The 18101-nt window shown below is 43.2% G+C and overlaps 1 protein-coding gene across 24 annotated transcripts in view; it reads left to right on the top strand.

The window, feature by feature from the left end:
• Positions 1-18101, top strand: part of MAP2 (microtubule associated protein 2) — a 238052-nt gene that overhangs the window by 84037 nt on the left and 135914 nt on the right. For 21 of the 24 annotated variants that reach the window (XM_076342137.1, XM_076342143.1, XM_076342154.1 and 18 more), the window contains exon 3: positions 13106-13171. The exons of 2 other annotated variants lie outside the window; for them this stretch is intronic. The gene's annotated coding sequence lies outside the window, so the exon portion shown is untranslated. Of the gene's footprint in view, positions 1-12570; positions 12738-13105; positions 13172-18101 lie in introns of those variants that run through there. One more of the 24 variants, XM_076342135.1, reaches the window with a different exon arrangement.

The raw sequence follows: 18101 nt of genomic DNA, 5'->3' as shown, positions 1-18101 counted from the left end.
TGTTTCCCATCGACTTAGCTGTGGTGAGTGATGATGTTATAGTGTAATTCTGAAAATGCCTTTGTAGTTTGCACTACCATATTTCTGGGGCTCGGAAAGGTTTGCAAGAATAGCTTTTTGGGTGAATATATCAATAGTTAATTTGGAGTTGGTTACCCTGACAGTGTGAGCTTTTGGTTCACGACAGGTTGCTACTAGTCCTTTCTGCGGATGACGCAGAGTTGTGAGTTGGCTGTTGGGGTTTTTTTTTTCCTTCCCTCCTCCTAGGAAATTTATCTCATCAGATCTTTTCTGTATTGTTTTTGAAGTTGTAGCTGATGGAATTTAAAGGTATCGGTGGAAATTCCTCTGTCCAGGATTCAGCTCCTAAGAAGGGATACCCACTGTGTTTTGCTGGTAATGTTGGTCCTGACTTGGTCTGCAGGACCAACTTCTAAAAGCAATGAAAGTTTAAGCTGGTTTAAATATCCCATCATCTACATGCAGAGAATCATCAACATAAAGAAACAGCTCAGAAAGCTGGATGCTTGTTAATATTCATCCGTTAATGATTTATGAGGCTAAAAAATATAAACAAGTGACACTTCATATTTTGCCACAGCAGACTCCTATCCTTGTTTAACGTTGTTAGTGGAGAGCTTGTGTCCAAAAGGGTGTTCTGTGACACCATCAGCTGAATAAGGTCTTTCAGATGTGTCTGTCTGCATTAGTAATGAGAATGCTTGCTCTCATTTTACAAAGGAACTGTTTTTTTTAAATATAACCCCCACCTTCCCAGCCCTCCTGCCCCCCTCCCCCCCGCCCCCAAATGATACCGTTGTCAGAATTCTGATTACAGCCCTCTTTCATCCCTTTATCTAATGTTGGCTGAAAATGCCTTTGTCTTCAAGTTCCTTCAATTATTAATGATTCAGTTGTATTCTTTTTGCCAATTGGTGCAGAGAGAACCTTGGAGCAAATGTGTGTTAGTTATTCCATTTATTCTCTCCTCTTCATTCCTTCAGCGGTCTCTTTTAATAGTGTGCTCCTGGTTTTTCACTCGCAGGTTCTGCATCGTTGCTTGGGGTTTATGCTCAAGGATAAGAGCCGTCGTGCCCCAAAAGGCTGACTTTGATTCTGAACCCTTTTAAAAAGAGGTAGGGAACCTTCTTGCAAATGCTAGGAGCATCTGTGTTCTTCAGTCTCTACTTTCGCGTTAACAGGGGGACAAACACCTTCATCTGAACCAGTCCCACTCCGTGGGCCAGCTGGAAGTCTAGGGGATGGCAGGTCAACAACCCAGTAAACCTGTTTGCTCCCAGCCCCTAACTTACAATTTCAATGGTGCTGTGGAGAGGCAAGGGCCAGCCTTGGTGCCTTCCCCACCCCACTGAGGTGCTCCAGCAGCAAAGAGGGAAGCAGTAGGTGGGATTCACATGGAAGAGCTGCAGGGCTTGTCACACCTGCCTTGTCCTCTTGAGAGACCATGTTAATGTAGTGGGAGCAATGTTGGCGCAGTGCCGTGCTCCTCTTGGCATGCCTTTTCCAGCCCTAGTGTCCCTGGAGCTGTAGGCGTTGTGAGTCTCTAAACCCTAACCCTAATAGCAGGTTGGGGCTGAGGCTGAGGTCCCCAGCACCATGGCTGGCCCAGATTAGAAAGGTGTAGAGGGAGCAATGTTGGTGTAGTGCCATGCTCTGCACCGGCGATCCTGATTTGACTTCTTGGGAAGCCCGCTGAAGGATGGAGAGAAGGCAGTATAAATCAGTCCTGTGGCCTGGCAGAATTTTGGGGGGGGCTGAACCAGTTGCCCGATCTATGCCCAGTTGCATGGTTATAGAAACCGGGCACCTGTAGGATAGGAGAACAGGATCCTTATTCACTCCGAGGAGGATGCCAGCATGTCTAGGCACTGTCCTTGGTGCTCTTTTTATAAAAATAAATACATAAATAAATTGTTTGACCTTCCTCAGTAGCAGGTTGTTGTTTTTTTTTTTTTTTTTTAAATATCTCACCAAAATATCATCTTTGCTTTTAATTAGCCCAGTGAATTCCTCTTTTATCCCCCTCCTCCCCCCCTGTTGATTTAGAATGTAATTGCTTGCTTGCTTTATCTTAACAAATTGTATACTCTGGAAGATTTTTATTACTGTTTGGTTTTCTGTACTTTAGAGAATCCTATCTGAAAACATGTGTTTTACAAGGAAAGATTAGAAGAATGTTTTCCCAAACTCTCCCTTTTGCTTATATCTGGACTCTCCCCAGTTTGCCAATATCTTTTTTACTGTGCAAACCCCAAATTTTGGCACTTCTGCAGCTGAGACATCACCACCAACAAAGAAAATGGAATAATTATCCCAGTGTTTTAGGGACAGCATCCCCATTAGGATAAATAAAATTGTGATTTGTTTTTTTTTGCCCACAGTAAACCTTTTCCTGCCAAGCTACTGCCTAGCTACTTACTCCCGATTTGTCTAGTTATGTGTTTGAGGCCTCGTCTCTCAATATGCTGTTCAGTCCTTTTCTTTCTTGATTTCCTGCTTTTAGGTTTGGGAGATGCTCTGCAGTATGCTGCAATGATCTTAGTTTTTAACATGTTTTTCTAAGTGTAAAAAGCTCATCCCAACTTGGGGTCAAACCCAAATTTTCTAAATGCAAAATCAGGAGGAAATGAGATTAATTTATCAGGATCTGTTATTGACAAACTCATTGCCAGTAGTATTTTTTTCACTTATGCTCCTGTCCTGTAGTTGCATGTAAACTGCTTGTTTGTTTATTCATTCCAAAATCTTTGCAAGGACGAGATTAAACTGACTGGTTTGTAATTTCCCGCAGTTTCCTTTCAAGAGAGAGTGCAGCGTTTGATCTGGGATCTGCTCTGAAACCTTAAATGCTCTTCTTGAGTCAGGAAGGACTCACAAAATTTGCTGAGCTGCATTTATCTTGTTTTGAGTGTTTCTTAAGCTGCTTTTTCCTATTCTGACCCTAGGTTCTGCTGCTTTTTAAAATTAATTGCATGCAGTATTTGCTAACAGTTGATCTTACTTGTGAAAATTGAGGCAAATGTTGAGTATGTTGAATCCTACCCTTCTGTCATCTTTGCTGTACCTCTCTGCTGAACTGTGACGCTCTGTCTGCTTTTCAGGTCATATTGAATCTTTTCTGGTTGTCTTTTATGTTGTTTGCTAGTTGTAATTAATTTTGTTCCTTAGCTTTTATGATTGTATTCCTGTGCTTTTGCTGTCCCTTAGTTACATGATGTTTGTCTCTGTTTTTTGTATGATTTTTATTTGAATATTCAAGCTCTTAAAAAGCTTAGCATAGTTGTATTGGTCTCTGACTATTCTTCCTCTGTACTGATACAGTTTGTTGTTAAAGCTGCTAAACTCTTATTTCTGTCTTTCCCTTATGGTTCTGTGTATCTCAGGAGCCTTGCACAGAGCATAAACCCCTTGTCTTTTGAGCTGTCCGTGCTTTCTTCTGTTGCCTGTCAATCTGAACGGAAATCTTCCAAATAAACCGTGGTAGGATGGTAGAGGAGCTGAGACTGGCAATTTTTCTCTCCATCCTCACCCCAGCCTTCTCCCCTTTTAGTTCCAGGCCATATTTTCATCAGTGCTCTAGTGTTGCTGTGGGGTCACTGCTCTGCTGAACAGTATGATCCTTTGAATACAGTGTAAACCAGTGTCTGGATGGCTTACAGTAGCAAGAATCCCCATGGCAGTTGTTGAAACAGCAGGAGAAGTTCCTCGACTTACTGGCAGTGCTGCCGTTTGGGCCTGTCATCTAAAATGCCATTGATTAAGGTGGAACTTCATCTAAAAGAAGGTCATGTCCCTTGAGGTATATCAGATAAGTTCCAAGGTCCTCCATTTATCCGAAATTCCATTTTGCCTAATGACTTTCGTCTTCTATCCCATTCTGATAAACCACATTTGACTATAATCATGTTACACCTCCCAAAAGTCTCCCTGGTGATGGCGATTGGATGTGGCACTCTTCGCTTCGTACCCTGAGCTCATGGGCAGTGTAACTGAGCGCTGTTAAACAGCTGCTGCTTTTCACCCTCGAGGCAACTACCTGGTAGAGATGAGGGAAGTAATTCTCATGTACAGAGCGCTGAAAAAACATTTTGGACAGCGCTGTGAGACCAGGGTGAATGAAACCTGTGTTTAAGTTATCCAGTCCAAGTCTCCAGTCATTAAACCCATTTTAGTCTTGATGTAGCAACTGCTGTGGACTCAGTGGAGCCGTGGATGACTTCAATGTGTGTAAGCAAAGAGGGAATCGGGATCATTATGTTAACCATAGGAAATCTGCTTTTATGGTGATGAAAACCAGAATCAATCACAAGTAGCTAATGAATTAGGCTGCAGTATCTGCTTTGTTCATTTCACAGTCAATGCAACAGTCAAAATCCATTAAGAAGCCCTTTGCAACAGGGTCTTCTGCAAAGAGGATATCTGTAACACACAGTACACACACTGCCAGCCCTCCTTGCCTTTATCTGAAGCACTACAAGAGTGTGTGTGAAGTACGAGTTCTGATCCAAATGCACTGAAGTCAGGAAAGGGCTTCTGGTGGTTTTAGCTGGGCTTTGTCTTAGAGGTCAAAGTGGCTATTAATTGTGGTTGGGTTTACTGGAAATGTGCAGTCTGTGAAGACAGCTATTGGACAGGATCATCTCCATGCAAAGGACCTGGATGCTCATGCGAAGAGGGACATGCTGGCACAGTGTCGCATCTGTGCCCATATGGGTCAGGCTGACTAGTCAGCAGCATTCTCATAAGGTGGCTTTTGTTGCCTCTCCTTCGTAGTGAGGACAGAGTTGCTTCCCCTCTGCGCAGCTCAGCTGCTGGTAGCTCTTCCATGGGTTTCTGCCTGACTGCTTTCGTTACATAAAGCACTGCTAAGTGAGAAGGTGTTCAAACCAACTCTGCTACACGTTATTACATGTAACTGCAATTTCAATTGCCTGTCTGGTTGGTTTTGCTGTCGAGGAACAGCAGTGAGTTATTAGGGCTAACCAATTTTTTTTAAAATTTCTTGAAGGAAAGTGTGGACATGGGAGAAGATAATTAGATGGCAGCTTTTAGGAAGGCAGTACTTAGCTGCTAGGGAAGATATCTCTGAAAACAGGTTGGTCTTTGAATTGACTTAGGAAAATGAAGGAGCATATACCTTTTCTCTGAAAGGGATCACAGATACAGACCCATTTCAGGAAAACCTCTATTTTCAATGCTGCATTTCACTATGTGCCAACGTCCCACTGACTGAAACAGAACTTAAACGTTTGCTTACACATTGTCCTAAAAATAAATGGGATTTAAATTGAAATACTGCCCAAAACCTATGATTAGACAAAACAGATAAATTTGTGTATTTTACATTGCAGTTATTGCTTTATATATGTTTAAGGCCACGCCAGCTCAGAGTTTATATTTTAATTGCAGGTCATGCAAAATCTGATTCAAAAATGATTCATGAATTTAAAATATTTTATTTATAAACTTAATACAGAATAATAACTAAAGCTTCTGTGATGAGGTATGACATGACAGTTAATTGAAAAACATTAGGTTACATGGTTAAGTGAAGTACAAACTGACATTTGACTAAATTCTGTCACAGTAGCTGTGATATTTTACTGTAAGCAAGTTTTTGTCTTGATTCATCGCCCCACTGATAGGCCAGGAGAGACAAAAGTTGTGAAGAAGTGGTAGGGTTTGTATCTGCAGTATTTTCTTAGTCATAAGCCATGTGATAGGATAGCAAAACACTCAGCGTGTCTCTAAAATGCACATGGTATGGACACCCACCAGGACAAGGGCTGCATGTACTCAAGGGCTACCAGAGCATCTGTGGCTAAGTTGAGATTAAGGCTGGGGTTGAACTGGGTGGTACCAGCTGTTAGATGCTCTCAGGAGTGTCTCTCAGTCTAGGCAGAGGTGTAGCGGGAAAAGGTGACCAGAGTTTTCAGCATTAACTGGTGGATTTGGATCCTACAGCCTTAGGAGCCTGCTTTAAGCATCTCTCAGAAGCAGGAATTTATGTGAGTGTGTTGGGCAGTCACTTTCCTTTCCTCTGCAGGCAGAGAGCGAAGGGCAGAATTGCCCCTAAAGACAGGATGAAGCTGTGGAGGAAGGACTAACGCAGGCAAGCAGAATAAGTAATGCAATGCTCAACAGATTTCATACAGCACATGCTGTTCAGGCTTTTGACTTTTCTGTGTTCTTTACCTGTTGGGGGGAGGCAAGGGTTGTTAGGGGGAGGTATCAGAAAGAGGGAGGTAAAGGAAGGATGCATGAAGAAGAGAGGACAGTGATGGAAGTGAAAGGGGACGAGTAGGAAACAAATGGAACTGGAGGAGTGAGAATGAAGCAGCATTTGGAAGAGAGCTGGGAGGAGGCTTTGGAGCAAAGAGCCAGGTAGTGGCAAGGGGGATTTTGAGAACTGGAATTGGAAAAAGCCGTTGATTACCTTGTAACAGTCAAGGCAACGCCACAAGAATTGTTTTTAGCTATGTCAGTCTATCTTTGCCTTTTCTGACACTCTTAACTCTTAATTTTCACTCAGAAAAAAATCAGTTTCTGTGTTGTGATTTAGCCCGAGCCGGCACCTAAGCACCGCACAGCCACTTGCTTGCTCCCCCCTGGTGGGATGGGGGAGAGAATCGGAAGGCTAAAAGTGAGAAAACTCGTGGGTTGAGATAAAGACAGTTTAATAGGCAAAGCAAAAGCCGCTCGTACAAGCAAAGCAAAACAAGGAGTTCATTCCCTACTTCCCATCGGCAGACAGGTGTTCAGCCATCTCCAGGAAAGCAGGGCTCCACCATGTGCAACCGTTACTTGGGAAGACAAACGCCATCACTCCGAACGTCCCCCCCTTCCTTCTTCTTCCCCCAGCTTTATACACTGAGCATGACGCCATATGGTATGGAATATCCCTTTGGTCAGTTGGGGTCAGCTGTCCCGGCTGTGTCCCCTCCCAGCTCCTTGTGCACCCCGAGCCTACTCACTGGCGGGGTGGTGTGAGAAGCAGAAAAGGCCTTGACTCTGTGTCGGCACTGCTCAGCAGTAACTAAAACATCCCTGTGTTATCAACACTGTTTTCAGCACAAATCCGAAACATAGCCCCATACCAGCTACTGTGAAGAAAATTAACTCTGTCCTTACTACAAAGGAGAGACAACAAAACCAGCACCCTGAGAGACTGACAAAAGCTCATCCTCCCATTTATCTCGGGGCGGTTGTGAATCCTGAGTCCCTCACAAGACTTGGTGCTTGTGGTGGCCATGGGAGTTGCCTCTATCTCTTGTTGATGTGTGAGGGAGGATTTGTAGGAAAAATGGTATCTTTAGGTAGACCAGAGGATTAATTGTCATTTGTGTTTTGACTGCTGTGTGTGCCAGCATTGCTCTGATAAGAACAAATGCTATTCCCTGAAAACTTGCCTTCCATTATGACCTTAGCTTGTTGTGGCTATAACACTACAGCTACTACTTTATGTGGTAATGCAAAACTATGCAGTTGAACTCCCTGCAGGGAGTGGAATTAAAGACAAAATAAAAATGGGAAAGAAGAATAAACCCACCTCTTTCACCTACATGTTCAAAACAGTAATGAATCTATTGTAGACACTCTGGTGGCTCAGGACTGTCAGAGAGGAGCTTTGTGCTAGCTTGTATAATCTTTGAGCCTCCTAATAATGCAGTGTTGACTGCAAAGGTCTGTCTTGCAGCCTCCAAAGCCATTGTGCTCGTGGATATGTGCAGTTCAGCGATCTGGTTTTGTGGAAAGTCATGGCACTCTCAAGTGGCATTGGTTTCTGCAGGAGTGTTGGTGCTATCAATTATTTCTGATATTGCAGGCTCAAGGAACCAACTGAATATTGAAATTGTCTTCCAGGGGGCAGTGGGGAAATCACTGGGCTCAATGTGTTGGTGACAAGGCACTTGCAGGCTGTGCCGATGGGGACACATCAGATGAGTTTAGTGATGTTTCAGTGGTTCTCTGAAACAGAGGTTTGCTTCTGCCATGTCAAAATTTGGGGTGTGACTGCTCACTCATCTCTTTACTTTTTGCTTTTCCTCTGTGGATGGATTTTGAGCTTGGGGTGTTTTGCCCAGCTGTCACTGGCACCCCAGAAGCAGCGGGCTGAACAAGTGGTGAGACTGGGCTGTTCCCCTCCACATGCAGTACCCAGGGCAGAGGTGATGGTTTATTATGGGGTTATTATACAAAAGCTTGCATTGCAGCTGTTACTAGTAACTATACCACATTTACATACAAGGTTTGGGGCCTAACAAACACCTTTCATGAATTTTGCTTTCTTATTCTTTTGTTCTCACTGGTCTCTAAGCTAGAAACCAAGGATTTCCTAAGAAAACCCAAGAATATGTTTATCTGGTAGCTTCAAAGGGTTCTGTGCAGAATTGGTTGTTCTGAAAAGCAGGCCTGGGAGGATTTTAATATCCTACATCTTCCAACTTGATTTCAGTGACATGCTGTCACAGAGCAAAATGGAAATAGGAGATCCCTTTCTAAGTATTCCTTATATCTATTATTTAGTTGAGGAGAGTCAGCTTGGATACACAAAAGAGAGATCGTGCCTGAAAATATCTGTCTGACAGGTTTAAAACAAATAAGCTGAGATAGGGGAAAGAGAGGACATAATTTGCCTGGGTTTTGAAAGCTCGTTTATATAACCATACTGCACAGAAGCCCATGTTGTGTCAGCTGGTGGGTTAATGGGTGCAAGAGAGCTAGTCATGATACTCGGTGTGAACGGATGCCTTTGCATGGATGCTGGGGAATGGCAATGTCATGGGTACAGGCCTGTTTTATTGGTAGCCTGGGAGGAAGGACAGGTAAGTCCTGTGAAGATGTTGAAATCTGTGGATACGAAGCTGGGGGCACCACTGGTGTAAAGGAAATAGCACAATTGAAAAGGCTTTGGAGGGGCTGGCTGCATGAAGTGGGTAGATCAGCTCTTGCACACTCGTTCTTTGGGGTGGAGACTAAAAACAAAACCAGGGTGCCTCTGCATCCTGAAACTTTCTAACCTGTCTTGAAATCCCTTGCACCTTGTTACCCACAGAAGCTGCTAACTCAGCCTGCAGCTTTTCCTAACTCCTCCCCATCTTTCATCCTCTCTGTTATCAGTAACCATAGAGATAAAGATGGTGACTCTAGCCTCAGCCTTCCTCACCATGTAGCCCTAGTGAAAGAGCTAGTGTGCTATATTGCATGTGTTTTTCCGGAATTAATGCCCTTCTATTTTGTTTTTCCCCCCTCAAAGAGGGGAAAAAAGAAAAGCAAGGTTGTCTCTCAAATGGCTGGTAAAATAGGATAGTGTAATGTTTATTATTACGGCAGAAGAACAGGCAATTTTTACAGAGTCTGGTGAAGCATCCGTCTCCTCTCAACCTCTCCAGCAGGCAGCCATCCCCAGCACTGTTATAAGTGGTAAGACAATAGCGAATAAAAAGAAAAGTCCCCGTTCCAGGGCTATTTTTACCAGAGTGGTGCAGTTTCTGTTCAGTAGACTTATTCCTCTTAATCTACATCACTGATGATACTGGATGCTATTTTAAGCATTGCATAAAATGTTCACCCAGTCTTTGCTAAAAAAGAAGCAACCAACCCCCAAGTCCTTTGTTAAAGGCTGGTTGCAAGATTTTGGCAGTGGTTTGGGTGAAAAGATCTTAGGCTGAGGTTCTGGGAGGGTCTTCCAGCTTGGCTTGGCAACAGAGGTTGTGTGTGACCTTGGGCAAGCCCAAGCCCCTTAATTCTTCTTTTTTTCATTACCCTGAAAATGAGGAGAACACTACCACTACCCCGTTTTGTGTTTTGGCTCTTCTAAGTAATCTGTTATAATCTGTTTCCTGTTTTGCCCAGCACCTTGCACAGAGGAACCCAGTATGCAGCTGGATTTTCTAAGCTCTCCTACAGTACAGTAATGAAACTGAGTGCACTGTCTTGCATCGATGTCAGAATTAAAGAGAAAAACCCACCTGAACATGCAAGATCTTTTAGAGTTTAGACCAGGCTTCAGTCACAGTCTCACCACCTCCTTTACTGAGACTGTAAATGTCTTTATTCCACTTTGAGAGGTATAGTGCTGAAAATGCATGCTATGTTGCACGGGTTCATAATTTAAACATTTCCAGGACCTTGAATTGTCAACTTACTAATGTTTGTATTTTCTTTTTGCTCACAAGTGTTCCTGTTTCACTGTGGTGGTGTGCATTAATTTTATGTGATGAATTTGCTGTGTGGCTGATCCTGCTTTCCTGGCTGAGCCAGGAAAACATGAGGTTAAATTTCAGACAGGGCTGAGTGTTGTCTGTGTTCCAGCATCTACCTGGTTTAGGCCCTTCATCCCTGTCTCTTCCTGTGCCTTTTGTCTTGTTAGAAATGCTTTTATAGGAATATGTCGCAGGGCAGACAGAACTAACTTGATTATTAAGATTTTCTTTTATTTGCAGTAGCTTATGATGAAACCATTTGCCATGGGCTGTTTTGGCAGATTGGGTCCCTGGAAATCCTTGCATGGACAGAGTGAAGGCGGTTTGGATGGCTGGTTGAAGATTCAGCCATGGGCTCCAGCATGTAGGACACAGCCTGGCAATATGTATCAGTCCCTTGTGAACCACATGAGGTCTGCCAGGAACATCTGAGAGAAATTACAGGACAGTTTTCAGGACTTCTTGCTACCCCTCCACCATCCCAACTCCATGGTGTTGTTTCTGGGACCTCCCAGAGCTCCTGGTTGCTTTGGGGGGAGAGCGGCTGGTGGAGGGGGAGCTGTGGAAGTGAGGGAGGGACGGTAGCAATGCTGTGAACAAGCACCAACTGTTAAATGGTGGAGCTGAGGAAGACGAGGGCAGGATTAGAGTTTCCTTGGTTTCTGCAGAGGATGAGCTCTGCAGTGGGAGGTTTGGCAGCAGCAGGCACCCCTTCCGATGAGTCACAGGAGGCTTTCTCAGAGGAAAGGTCTAAATTGCGCTAGTGCTGCTCTTGCTCGTTTTTTCCGTTCCTTCTGAAGGCCTTTTTACCGCCATGCAGTACTTGCTCCACCATCATCCTTGTCCCATACAGGCTGTCTTTGGGGGCTACCTTCCTTCATTTCCTCGTCCTCCTCACTGCTGTGGTGATTTAGAGAGTGGGGGAAAACTGTCAGGTCAGGACAGATGCTTTTAAGGCGCTAGGATCTGTTTACAGCAATGAGGGTGGAACTTCTGGTTGATGCAAAGTTTGCTGGATGTGTGAAAAGTCATCTTGCCATGGTTGGGGAAGGCAGAAGGGAATCAATTCCCTTTGCAGCCCTCTACCCCCAAAATTTTGGGAGGGAAGCCCTGGAAATCCATGGAGATTACTCCTTCCTGCAAGCCCCTTGCCCCTCTCAAAGGTAAATGGGGTTTGTTCGACCTCTCCCAAACTTTGTGGTAGGGAGATGTTTCCTTCTCCTGTTGACATCCTTCCCGCTCAAGGGCTCTACTGTCACGGACTGAGAAACACCAGCTTGCTGTTGGGAAGGTGGATCTAGTTGGTTTGTGTGTCCTGACTGAAGAGAAATTTAAGCTTGTCTTCAGGCCTTAAGAGTGTGGCTGGGCTCATTGGTTTCTCTTGACGGCTCCTTTGCTGCTTATGCTGTTTCATTACAAACTTACAATGCTCAAAAACAAACCAGTTCATCTTTCAACTTTTTCTCACTCTCTTTTTAAAAAAATTTCTTCATGTTCCTCTACCCCTTCTTTGCTGCCCCTCCCCAGTTGTGCCGTGTCTGCTCCCAAAACACAGGGTGATTTCCCAATTCACAGGTTCCTTGTCCTACTCAGATTAACACTGTTCTGGAGAAAACCTTGGAATAGGGAGGTGAGATCAAGGCAGACACGATGGCTGAATAGTGGCAGCCATCCACTCCCAGCAACTCGTTTGTGAGCTGAACCGTGCAGTGAGCCCTGTTCCTCTGTTGTATTAGTCCTGAAGGGTCCCCGCTCATCCCTACAGTCTTGCAGCACTTCTGCATTTTCCCTGGTTTTATTTCCCGTTGGTGTGAATAAGCAAATGCAAGGCTCAAATAACAGAATAGACAAGCTGGTTCCAACACGTGAACAGAAGCATTAGATAGAAAAATAAAGGGGGAGAGCGAATCGCCCTCCTAATCTGTAATGCAGAAAATACTAAATCCCTCAAGACCTCCTTTTCAGCATGTACCGTCCGTAAAACCTGTTTAGGATTTGGATCGGCATCGCAGTGGAAACTGGGTGCACTGCTGCCTGTGTGCAGTGCATGCCTGTGTGTATTTGGCAGCAGTACAAAAGAAACCAGTTGATGATATTCATAAGATTAAAGGCCCGATTCCTGGGGACACACTTCGCTGGATGCAATTAAAATGCCTGTCAGGCACTTGATACCAGCAACCCTTTGACGAACTGCTTCAGCAGCCGCGAGGTGCAGCATCCTATTGTAAGTGGATGATGGCGGAGCCGGCTGGTTTGTCATCGTTCTCGAAATTTCTGTGGCCAGTGAACTCCCTCTTCCTCTCCCACTCACCCTCTTTTCCTTTTCACCACTGCGGGGACTTCTTCTAATTTGCAGTTTTCCTTTTCCTGACGTACACATGGTAGATAGAAGCTGGTGGCTTGCAGATTGCGTCTGTAGGCAGCGAGCCGATGGATAACAACACTCCAGGAGAATGATTATGCAGCAGTTATTTAAGGATAGGCTTTTGTGGTATGGCAGCGTATGAGCTGGTAATGATTTTCTTTTAAAAATGTCAGCTTTGTTTGCTTGTTGAGGATTTGAAAGAGTTAATACCTTTATGCTGTAGCTTTTTGGATTTAGTCTGCTGTAGATTAAATTCCGTAGCGGTGCACACTGGATGAATTAAAATGTATAGATAATAAACTTCTGTGGTTTTGTTTATAAATATATTTGATGCATACATAATGTATATTATATGCACACACCCCTTCATACACACATACTTGTATGGATATGTTTATGCATCTATGTCTTTGTATAATAGAAAAAACTTTTCTCGTAGCTGAAAACTGTTTTTCAGCAAAAATTAAGTATTTTCAGGGTTTTTTTTCCCCCCACCTTTGTTTTATATTAACAGATTCTCCAGTATATAGTCTTGGATGTGACACACTGATTGGAATCTGCTTGTTCACAGATCGAAAAGGTAGGACACCTCTGTATTTGTGATTTTGAGAACGTGGGAATGAATGTAATATGTATTGGTGTGGGCTGTTCTTAGTGGTGTTTTTTTTTAATTTTATTTAAACAATAGTAGTTATTCTTCATTTTGCCAAACTGTTTTGTTGCAGCTTTGCATAGATTTTCAAAGTGTTTTGGCAGGCACTGTAAAGTTATTTTTGATGCGTACACATATGCTCTAGCTATTTAATTAGTCCTTTCAGCTGCAGCTACCAAAGGGCGAGATACAAACTTAAGTACTTGTCTATTGTCTTGGGTTAGTATAGCGAGGGTACAAGACTGCCTCCAGTCATATCAGATGTGGGGGTCATCTTAATATTGATTTTAGCATCAGCAAGAACAGGGTTAAACTTACTGGCTCGCTCAGAGCAGGTACAATCTATCACAGCATACAGCAGAAAGCATAGTGGTGGTTTCATACTGTATCACTTTCATGGAGGAGGGAAACTTCTTTTAACCCGTTCACTGCTGCCAAAAACCGCATGTGTCTCAGCTCAGGGTTTTTATGCACAGCGTTTCAATAGCCTGGCAGGGCGGGGCAGTGCTGGAAGAGCGTCTGTCTTTTTGACGGCTTTTTGACATATCACTGGCACGTCAGAAATTATTTCTACATATCAAAATGAAGCAAACAGACTGGAGTTTTTTGGCAGTGTCATTGCTAGTTCCCAAGTCATTTATTATCCTCTTCCCCCAACACCTTTTGGCTTTGGTTGCTTTAACCCCTTGATGCTGTAAAGGAAACGGTGAGATAAAACCCTGCAGAATAAAAAACATTAAACGACTTTCTTTGTATTGAACTTTCAGATGTGTCAAGTGGTTAAGGAATACAGATCTCATTGATTTGCAGTGGGGACTGTGCCCTTTAAAAAAAAAAAAAATTAAAAAAAATCTAGGCAGGATTGAAAATCTGCTCCCTCCACCTTGATGGAGAGAGGGAAAGGTATATCCATCTCACATTAACTTCTCAGGTGCCAGTTCTCGCCCAATACCTTCCAAGCCAGACTTTATCGTGTGTTGTTCTTCCCAGGTGCCCTACAGCTGATCATACTTCTTAGCTCTGCATTCTGGAGGGAATATGTGTGTTTGTAGGGCAGCAATCAAAATCTGCATGTGTCTTCAGTCTGAAGTTTCAGGGTGCCTTTTGAAAACCAGAATAAAAAAGGTGAGAAGTTCTTCAGGAAAGGCAGTTATGTTTCTAGCCTGGGTAAACCAGGAGTAATGATAACTGTGAGAAAGCCTGGTCCTCTGAAATGGCCAGTCTGGGTCGCCAGACAGGCAGGAACCCCAAGCCAGAACGTCAGCGCTGGCAAGGATGTGGGCCACTGCTAGCAGCAGTGCATCCCTCTGAAATGTGATGAATAATCAATTTAATTGCAATAAATTGCTAGGGCTGATTGATAGATGCTGTTTCCTGTGGGAAAGCATTTGTGAGTTTTTCAGGATATTCTCTCTCCTGTTTTTCTTACGTACAATTCTATTCCTCGTTTTACTCTTCTACAGATCTTTCTGTTCTCTTGGCCCTTGTATTTTTTCTGTCCTTGTCAGAAGGCTTCTCACTTAATAGGTTTTCCTGGCTAAGTAAAATTCTTCAGAGGAATGCTTTACTTGTTAGTTTTTCTTAGTTGCTTTTAATACTATTTCCTCCTGGTATCAGTTATCACTGGACTCATTGAAATAGAAAAACCTGAAGTAAATGGTGTATAAAATGCTTTAATTCTTGAAAAAATGCATTCAGTGATCTGTTTTTAGCTATGAGCAAGTCCTTTCTCTTCCCTCTACTTTTAATTTCACTTCCATTATCCAAGGGCAACAAGCCAAACTGCAGTCTCATTCTGATTTCATTAATGTTTTGCAAACTCTCTCAAGGACTAATACTGCTTGATGGGCTTGATGTCAAAATCCAAGGTTTTGCTGCAGCATTGGAGAAGGGGAAAGGAAGGATCTCTCACAAATAGAAGTGATGGCATTGTTAGCAGGCGAGTAGAACTGCCTAGTTTTTACAGTATCTGTGGCTAATGAGTCAAAGTTGTTGACAATGTGATGCCCTTGGATGAATGGTTTTCATCTCTTATGGAAATGTCTCTTATCTCCTGTGCTCAGCATCTTACCAGTCCTCTATGGTCTCCTAAAAACAAAGAAAGAGTGTCAGCTATTTGTTAATAAATCAGAGTTGGTGAGGAGACTCTGGGTTTTTTTTGTTTTTTAAATAAACAATACATATACATTTCTTACACCTCTGATTGATCAGTCATTTTAACCTCCTCCTTTGATCTGGGTTTTTAAGATTCATGTTACAAGTCGTTCCTTCTGGCTGCAAAGAAGAAAATGAGATGTTATCCTGGCAAAAATGGAAATTATTTCAAACAATATAATTTTCTTGAAATAGAGGTAAGGGGCACTTACTCTGTAAGGAGAGAATTAATTCTAGATTGACAGGATTTAAAAAGCCTATGGCCACAGGGGTAGCATAAGATGGCTTGGAATATCAAAAGAAAAACATTTTGTTAGCTGATACAAAAAGGCAACAAAAGCCAGAGCGTGCAGTCGCAATGAGGTGTGTTGGATTACAGTTTGTGGACTCCAGGGCGTGCACCCAGAATGACGTGATGTTTGGCACTTGTCTTCATTTAAACACATGGCATGGTGACCAAATGCGCCACAGGCATTCAGAAGTAACGCGTGGCGTCAGTTCATCCCCAGGGCTCTCTTGCAGGGAGCAACATCAGGAGCGAGCTTGGGCCCCCATGCCTGCCTCCGTCCTGAGATCGTCATCTGTGTTTTAACCCCACTTGTTAGACGGCCCTCTCTTAGCACATGCGATGGAGGTAAGAAGTTTTGCTTTATGGCTGTTCTAGGCTGGGTCTCAACACCCTCAGTTTGTTTACTGGGGTTAGGGTTAGATCACCAGTATTAACGTTGTCTTATCCTATGATTACATGAAACAAGTATTTTTTTGAGCATTGGAATTAATGGTGCTGACTTTCCTGCTGATTTATGCCTTGTGCTTGATGATTAATTATCCATGAAGATCTTCCTGCTGTTTTACTGATTAGAAAGACTGCCTCCTAGGCAATTTTTTCAGTGGCAAGTAAGGGTCCTATGTTATGGCTTTCCTTTCATTTGGGACATTGAGGGGGGTCACTTGCAGGGTCTGTCTCTTCTACTTGGATGTCTGTTTTCATGTGACTTGTAGGAAGACAGTTATCTCTGCTTCTGCACCAAAGCAGGCTGAAATTGGTCAATGGACTGAAAAATTATTAGCTGGGGAGAACGTAATCCACATAAAAATGGTTTTCTGTGGGTAAGACTGGAGCTAATGTATTGCGGTCCTGATGAAAGTTGTTTCCTGTGGGTTTACATCTTTTGTGCCCCTCCTCCCCTACCACATCTTCACTTACCTTTGTGCCAGAGTACCCCAGTTTCTCTGTGGCCCTGTGCTGTCAGCTGGGCAGGACACAGTGTGCGCTGGAGCTGCTCTGGGGTGCTGGCTGGCCATTGTGTGCATGTACTGCCTAGCTGGAAGATCAGAGGCAGCAAGTGGTGAGGTTATGTCAGTGTTTTCTTCATTTGGGGGAAGGGAGGACTCAGTTATGCTTTGTTTTTCATTTCTAGGAATAAAGTACATTTCTGTCCTTCACTCTCTGTCAAGCTGTGTCTAAATATTAAGAGAGAGGGACAGTTAGCAGAAGTTTGGTTTAGTAACTTTAGGAAGGACCCTGTATAACCTGTCAAGAAAATAACCATCAAAGTGCAGAAATGCAATGGAGGATGAACTGGAGCAGGAGCTCAGTTCACATGGCCTCAACTGGAGGAAGAAGTGATTAGGTGCAGGCCTGTAGTTCCTGTGAAGGGTTGTAAGCTGCCAGGTTCATTTCTGAAAGCTTGTGTCCTCCTTCTCTTCCTTATTTTCTTTGTCTGTAAAGCAGACAAAGAAATGCCAATGCATTCCTCAGTAGGGGTATTCATCAACTTCTCAAAATGATTGAGGTCCTTGGTTAGGGGAAGCTGCATATGTGCAAGATTTGATCAGGAGACTTAGTATGGTGGCTTTTGTCTTGGCTGCGGTAACAAAGGGGGGTTGTGGTATTACTGAAGTAGCAGTACCAATAAAAAGCTTAGAATACATTTAATAAAATACTAGATTTCTCCTGTCTTCACCCATCAACTTAACTCTTTCTTCCTGTGGAGCTCTTTGCTGTATAGAATTACATTGTGATCATACAGGTCTGTGATGGCTTTTAACATGATAATGAATAAATGGCAATCAATTCACCTGTCCCATTTTATACAAAAGGTGGTTATTTCATGATGGACACTTAAGCTGGCATACCAAAGCTGGGAAGGCCAGAAGAGACTGTATTGCCAGTAGCATGCTAGGAAAAAAACCTCCATAGCAGCAACGCTGCTGACTCATGCTTTACAAACCTGGAACATTCCCCAAAAGGCTGGAGATGCAGATTAACTTCCTTTCCCTGTCCTGGTCAGGGGACAATTCATTGTATTATTTGCCACCAAGTGAAGCCTCTAGATAGTTATGCACTGCTGCATTTTTACTGACATTTTATGGAGTACATTAGCATGGAGCTTGCGAGAAATCATGGGCAGTTTATTTTAATACGTTGGGTGTCAGTCAGTGCTAAATCACAGAAGCTATTCACGTTTGTTTTCTGAGTCATCCTGGTTCTTGCGATAAGGTGATTTTTCAGTATGTGTGGTTAGTAAATTGGGTTAATCTTTTCTTTTTTTTTTTTACTTTGTGTGTATATTTGCTCTTAAAAATGCAAATGTATGCCTTAATTGGCTAAAAGAAAATGAGTCACATTTAAGAAAGTGCCTTTCTTTAGCCTTTTCATCATCAAGGGGAAAGAAGTTCATGACTGCTAGAGACAGGAATA

Source organism: Aptenodytes patagonicus, chromosome 6 (genome assembly GCF_965638725.1).
Source record: "Aptenodytes patagonicus chromosome 6, bAptPat1.pri.cur, whole genome shotgun sequence".
Taxonomy (NCBI): domain Eukaryota; kingdom Metazoa; phylum Chordata; class Aves; order Sphenisciformes; family Spheniscidae; genus Aptenodytes; species Aptenodytes patagonicus.
This window is presented reverse-complemented; position numbering and strand designations above follow the sequence as displayed.